Genomic DNA, 7606 nt, shown 5'->3' on the forward strand with positions numbered 1-7606 from the left:
GGGCTTTTACACAGATGAAAACTTGACATGGCGCGTGTAAAAGACAACTCGGCATGCGTGTTTTGTCGATAGTCTGAACACCTACCTGTAAATCTGAAGACTATAGATCCAAGTACGAATTCGTGGTAGGTCCTGGTAGAAATGTTTTTTTTCACAAGCCTGAGCGAATAAGAGTAATTTTTTTTTCTTTTTCCTAAAGGTTCAATCGGCGTAACGTCAGGAGGAACGTACTTCACGGCAATAAAGTTTTAACTGTTTTTTGTGTGCAAGTTCAAACGTGTCTCGGCCATAATTCTGCGATACTCAAGAAGAGGATTTTGTCGCACATGTGTTTCAGTGGGTTTTAAATTAACTATTCTTTCGACTCAAGCGACGCTGTCCAATAATTCTTGGAAGCCTGCTCCCGCCTCGACCTCCTCTTCTTAAACTGTTCTATTTAATTGCCACCCACGAATACGGTTGTGAGAGGTTAAAACTTCAGCTGGCGAAACACAACACTTCGCGACGCTGGGACAGACTCAAGTAAACAGCAGCATTTCAAACAAGGATGCAATTAAGATGCGCCAACACCCGAAGGATAACATTTCTGTCCACAGGATCACATCTTATCGACAGAATTATCAGGAACGGTAATTGAGTTATTTATTTTTGCTTGTATCCAAAAATATTGGCCCCATCAGGATAATGGCGGGGTAGGAGTGTATATTTATCTTTGCAGATGGGCAAGCCTCAGTTCATATTGCACGGTATAATAAGGAAGTGCTTGCAATAAGCAAAGCATTGCGTTTCACTTGTTTAGCTTACGTGTGGTCTGGCCGACAGGAACCTCCCTGCATTTCTTCAATGACAGACCACGAATACACCCTGAGGTTTCGAGAAGCTGCTTAACTGGCACATGAAAAACAAAAGCACATTAATCTGATTATAAATAAATATTGTTTCTATTAAACCAATAGCTGCCCTAACCATGGGACGACAAAAATACTGCTCGATTTTTCTCCAAGTGCGATCCTATTAATTTCCCAGAAATATTCGTATATCAGATCTTCGTTTTGTGATGCTTCGAATGAAATGAGAAACACTTGGTTAGTGGAGGTTATAGCGTGGCTGTCTTTCTCACTACGCAGCTTTTTAGAAGAGTGCTGCTTCTGAAAAATCTTATTGTTAAATTGAACAATCACGGGGATTTCTGCACGAAATGACGAGGCTTACTGCGAAAAGTAGGTGCAAGCAGACAGGACAAAGGCACGACAAGGTAGGATTTTTTGCCCGGTCGTGCCTTTCGTAGTTTAATCGATATGTTCCTAGTATTCTGAAGAACTGCGTTTCGAGCCCGGTAAAGGCATCGGTATTAGTAAGACTGCGTGCGCGCTGTTAAGTATTGAACTGAGCTTGGTCGCTAATGGATATGCGAGCAATCCTGATAAACGTAATGACATGCTAGCCCTCACGGGAGAGCCACGAAAACCGTACCGTGGTAGAAACAGCGCTGACGCAGGACGAATTAAGAACGCAACACAGGCACTGTGTTGTGCTCTTGCTTCGTCCTGTGTTAGCGCTGTCTCTAGCATGATATGTACAGGTGGGAAGCGAGACCAATGAAGAGTCCTTTTTTCGTGCACTGCGTTCTGGGAGCAGTTAACCACACCTCGTGCCCTCAGGTTATTCGGGTGCAGGGGAAGGAAGGCATGAAATACATCTAAGGCCGCTGCGATACAATTACTTTTGTTCGGTACTAGGCGATTCTTGTCATCCATCGGTATGTCTGGCTGATTCCAACGAGAGCGAGTGCATTGGAGAACCAAGGCGCAAAAATAACCAGGATGATACGGAATTCGAATGATATCAATATACTAGCCCCTAGGTGGATGAGAAAGCCCCATGTCACCATACACGCATGCCGTTATAAGGCCTGCAGTTAAAAAGACACTCCTGCTCAAAACCCTTCGCGTCTGTCATGCGCCCGTTAGTCATGTGTGGTCGGTGATGACTATTTTTTTTAACGAATAGTGTCTCATATTTATATCGGCCCTTCTAGTCCAGGCAAGTCATCCTTTTAGAACTATACGCTGGTTACCTGGTAACAACTCTGCTGTGATGATCCTTCGAGCGTATCATGCAACGTGGACACCTCGTGTTGCGCATGATCTCCGCTAACATAAAAAAATACTCAGTGACGCTTAGCGGCCCTTTTATCTCGTTCGTTTGCAGATATTCATGTAACACTGCTCCCAAGAAATAATTTTACAGCAAAACTCCGACAAGAACGTCTGAATGTGTCGGCCAACAACTCAAGCAAAGGAGCGAAGGACGCGGTTCTGCGTGCCGATCTTTCTTGGACCGGTTCGCGGCGTCGCCGCAGCGGGGCGTCGATGTCGTGAAAATCGCCAATACAGGGCAGGCGATGCGCGCGATCACTGCATAGGTGCCCGTTTATGAGGCACATATGTCGGGTTGGACACAGTTAAGTGGATCAGCAACTAAAGTTGGTTCGGCAAGTCCGTCAGTCAGCGAAAGCCAGTGGCGCCTTGGACTAAAGGTGCCACCCAAGTTGCTCGAGCAATCTCCCCGAATTACAATAAATGTTTTATCTCTCTCTCTATCTCTTTATGAGGCAGTCCATGAAAGTGCTTCCCCTCCTTTCGCATATGGAAGGCGGCCGATGGGAGCACTAATTTCAGTGACGTCACGTAAGCCGCCTTAACGCTACAGAAGCTGTGGAAGGTGGTAAGTAATGGAAGGAAGCGAAGAAGTGGTTCACAAAACATGTTTCGGGGCCTGTTTACATGAAACGGAATATCTGCCACACAGGCCACGTAACTACTTCAGCCAGGACATACTTGCACTAAACAGCGAAAATCTCGACCTTAATTTTTGACGCTGTACTGACAAAATCAGCTAGTGAAATTCGTCCCTCTTGTACCAAAAACAGCAACTACGCAGGCGGATGCTGACCCACACTCAGCCCTGCCTCGTTGAGCCATACGGTGTGTGCCGGTCATTTCTGCAGTGGTACGAGATGGTACATTTGATAACCCTTTAGCAGATGGAGACTGCAATGACTACGCTTATCAACAACAACACAGAGGCTGTGGCGGTCGCCGAGGATCTGTTCCTCATTACGCACGAGCTAGAGAAAAGAACTAAACACAGCGAAAAATTGTTTTTTTCTTTTTGGAAAACAAGCTCTAACATGTTTTATGCTTATCGGCGGGCAAGCATGATGCTGGTGGAGGAAACGCTTTTTTGAGAGTCACGCATTTTAGATAACTATAATGCTCGTGCGATCAACGCTTAAAACAAAGGGAGAATTACGATTTCCGAACAATTTTACGCTTGAGGAGGCGGCGAAAAGCCGAGGCATGAAAAACTGGTCTAGGTGATCCTGCCTTCTCCTATGGGGCCAGCTGCTCTGACGACTCGTACTCTCGATATGACGTTGCTTCCTCCGCTCTCGTAAAATAGCTCTCTCGCATTTCGGCCCTCTCCAACCGGGGGCTTTATTTTCTCTCCGAGACTGCCTCAAAACATCTCCAGCTTTCGTTCCTGTTCGCTCTGAATCGCGATAGCGGTACTGGCGGCCAGCAGCGAAATAAGTTTCAGTTTGCTCTGAAGAAGTTGGCTGCACTCTGGCAAATATGCTCTTCCTCGCAAGAAAAAGAATAAGGCTTGCGGTAAGCACAAGCTGACGCTGATAAATTCGTATTCACTAAGGCAGCTGCAGCTGGAGTAACAGACAAAAGAAAACCAACAGCACTGATATCGGCGACGAGTACGCCTCAGCAGAGCACACGTTTGTTGGCGCACTGAATTTACCTCGAAGAAGCCAAACAAGCGGCGGAACTTTTCTCGACGCGAGACAGACGGGACATTTAAGCATGAGTCCTATAATACTACAATGCAGTGAAAGACAAAAATGTGTGAATCGCCTGCGATTAAGGGGCTGCATGATGCCAAGAAAAAAATCGCTGCATTGGTGGAAACATGTACAAACACTAGAACTGACTTCTTCTTCAGAGCTATTACTATGTGAAAAAACACAATACCTTTCTGAAAACTTTGTTTTGTTAAAAAAAGATGACATATCTATGAAGGTACAGTCATGGACAAGCGAGCTCAAAATGACGCAGCGAAGACCAAAGCTCACCGGCGCCATGCAACCTTGGGAACGAGATACACGCCGGCTGGAGACTGCCGCCTACGTCTCATTTCGAACCGAACGACCTTGCAATGACAATAGTGGCGAAGACACATATGTAAACTTCAACGACCGCTTCAAAACACAATGAGAAAAATTTGCGACAGTAGAATGTGCTTAGATACGGGCCTTAAAAACCACACAAAACGGTTTAACAAAGCCACGCCCCTCAACCAGTCTAGCACCGATGATGCCGATCCAGGCATGCGTGTCCGGGATCTCGGGTTGGTGTTTATATGCCTCTGTTTATGGTAGGTTCATGTGCAAGCAAAGTGCGGTGCTTCGTGCACAAATTGAAGGGGCTGCTTGTGACACTGCACCCCTTCCTCTGGCCTTTGAGTGTCCAGCGTACAAAGGCAAGACATAAATTTAAACATCATCCAAGCAGCTCCCTCGCAAAGAAATGGCTTAAGGAAAGCCAAAATTAAGATGCCGAAAAAAATATGCTTCTGCAGGACGTTTTGACAAAACGGAATGGCAAGTATTTTTTTACTCTTTCTAAAAATGCATACAAAAGTGACTGGAAACTTTTCTTCTCTGTAGCATGGTCAAGGCGGAATGGCTTCATAATTACATAATTATTAACGACGTCTAAACATACAACCGTGATGTTGCGGGGTATAACCGTTGCTTCTTTTAAATGGGTGGATAAGTCAATTTGTTTTTCATCATGCCCAAGAGATTATTAAATATGCTTCACTGAGTAAAAATCTATTATGCTCGGTAAACAACTTCTAACTCAATCACTTCTCCTGTGCAGTTTCAATTTCTATTACAATAACCGAATGGTAATGCTTGCGACATCACAAATAGGTTTGAGATCCCGTGAGGCATACAAAAAGTGGTATATAATCGCTTTTTTTGGTCGTTTTAATTCGCTATAACTCTTAGGCCGGAGCGGTGGCTCAGTGGTTATGGCGCTTGGCTGCAGACCCAAAAGACGCGGGCTCGATCCTTGCCGTAGCGGTGGCATTTCGATAGAGGCGAAATGATAGAGGCCCGTGTACTGTGCGATATAAGTGCACATTAAAGAACCCCATGCGGTTGAAATTTCCGGAGCCCTTCACTACGACGTCCCTCATAGCCTGCGTCGCTTTGGGACGTTAAACGCCCATAAACTAAACTAAAGTATAATTCTTAAGCCAGCCTGCTCCTGAAGCCGGAACGGTAGTGAGCGGACAAAAAACAATTATGTTGCAGTTTTTGTATGCCTCACGTGACATGATACTTATTCGCGGCATCACGACCACTGTTCGAATGGTGAAACCGAAATTGAAACTGCAGAGTAGAGGAAATGCATACTTAAATTAATTAACAAGCGCTAAAAAATTTCACATGGTGATCCACATTTACTAATGTTACAGCTTTCGCGCCGTATCGATGGCGGCAGTAAACGTACTTTCATCACTGAAGTGTTGGCAAGGCACCCACAATTAAAGTCCTCGGGCTTCATCATGATTGCCCTCAGTACCTTCGCAAGTATGCCCGACCAGGTCGCCAAGAAACAACGCTTTGTAGAGCTGCGCTTGAAAAGGCAGTTTTCAGATATTGAGGTCACGTTACGCGCTATCATGATTCCTCACATTTGTCAGGACATCGAAGAGCCGGCCATAGACTTGTCCTTTGTGCCGTCGCTTAAGCAGCCCGGCAAGCACATTGCCGACATGCTGCTATACCACGCCGTTGCCACGCAAGGCGGCATCAGCGTCCACAACGGATCCTGCCAGATGTGGGCTCTCATGATGGGTGAGGTCAGTAGATGCGACACGGCTGTCACTAATAGCTCTGGAGTCCGAACACGACCTTTCAAGGCGTCATGAAGTGCGTGAGAGCGGAGAGAATTAAATAAGGAATTATCGTTTGCGTGCTCCTGACGAATGCAAGAGAGAGCGACGAGTAGCTCCGCTTATTTTGGCAACTCGAAAGACTGGGAATCTCGGATCCTGTTGTATAGAATGAATTAGAAAATGCGACCATGGAAGAGTTCAAAGAAAATATCCGACGGTAGATATGAAGTCGCACTACCGTGGAAGCAGGGAGCAGAGCTTTCCGACGAATGCCATGTCACCGTCACGAGACTAAAGAAGCTCCTTTATAGCCTTCTGAGCAAATGACACCTGCTCATTTTATATGACCAGACGATTCGAGAGTACCTCAGAGCTGGACACGCAGAAGTAATAAACAGCTTTATTACAAACCCAGAAAAGGTCCATTTCATGCCGCACAAGGAAGCGATTAGGGAACAAGTCCTCACTACATAAGTGAGGGTGGTTCATGGTCCATCCTCATATGCGAAATGATGCAGCTCTCTTAATGACAGTCTTGAAAAAGGTTACAACTTCAACCAACATTTAGTGAAGATCCTGCTGCGCTTCCGAACACATTGCGTCGCCGTGGCAACAGACATCAAGAAAGAGTTCTTCCATGTCTCAATTAGAGAGGAAGATCGAGATTCGATTCGGTTCCTTCGGTTGAGAGATGAAGGCCGGCTCTAAGGGCTCTGAACACTACATTCAAGAGTGGATAATAACGGGTGTGAAATTTGGAGCAACCTACGGCCCGTCAACATGGTCACTACCTAATGTCACCATTCAATTCCACCTGAAACAAGCTACCTCCGAAAAAGGTGCAACTGCCAAGGCGATTGGTGAATCGATTTATGTCGAACATCTCATAACTGGTGCGGATACAGACAAAGAATTCCCACAGTTGTGTACCAAAGCCTGAGTCTTTATGCATGAAGCGGGAATGACCCTTCGGAATAGAATACGAGCTCGGACAGAGTAATAAATATCTTGAAACAAGAACAACACTCGAGTGCTCAAGAAATGGCCGTGCTGCGTGATAAATCAGTAAAAGTGCGCGGCAGTGATTTGAACCCTGAGACAGACACCTTCAGTTTTTCATTATCAAGTCTGCAAGACATCCTGAAAGAAAAGTCGGACACAAAGCGGTTCGGTCTACAAGGAGTATCACGAATTTTTCACCCTGTGGGTTTTCTTGGCCCTTTTACAATCTCCATACAAGTATTCTGGCAAAAGCTCTCTCGTCATACGGCACCGCGTCGGATGAGGGCCTAACTGAAGACCTACAACACGAATGGCATGAGTGGGTTCGACAGCTGCCGAAAACCCAGGCACTTGCAATCCCGCGTTACATCGGGGGCGGAAGCAAGCATCCTAGCATACTGGAAGTACATGTCTTTTGCTATTCAAGTCCCCTAGCTAATGGTACAGCGATCTACATCATGACCAACGCACAGAGAGTACTCCGCTTGCTCCGCACGAAATCCTATGTGCTCCTACATAAGAGAACGACTCTGCCTCGTTTAGAGGTTCTGGACACATCGTAGAGCTGTGATTTAAAAGTCAGTTTTCAGAAAGTGGGGCCATGTTATGGGCTACCTTG

Source organism: Amblyomma americanum, chromosome 1 (genome assembly GCF_052857255.1).
Source record: "Amblyomma americanum isolate KBUSLIRL-KWMA chromosome 1, ASM5285725v1, whole genome shotgun sequence".
NCBI classification, from domain to species: Eukaryota; Metazoa; Arthropoda; class Arachnida; order Ixodida; family Ixodidae; genus Amblyomma; species Amblyomma americanum.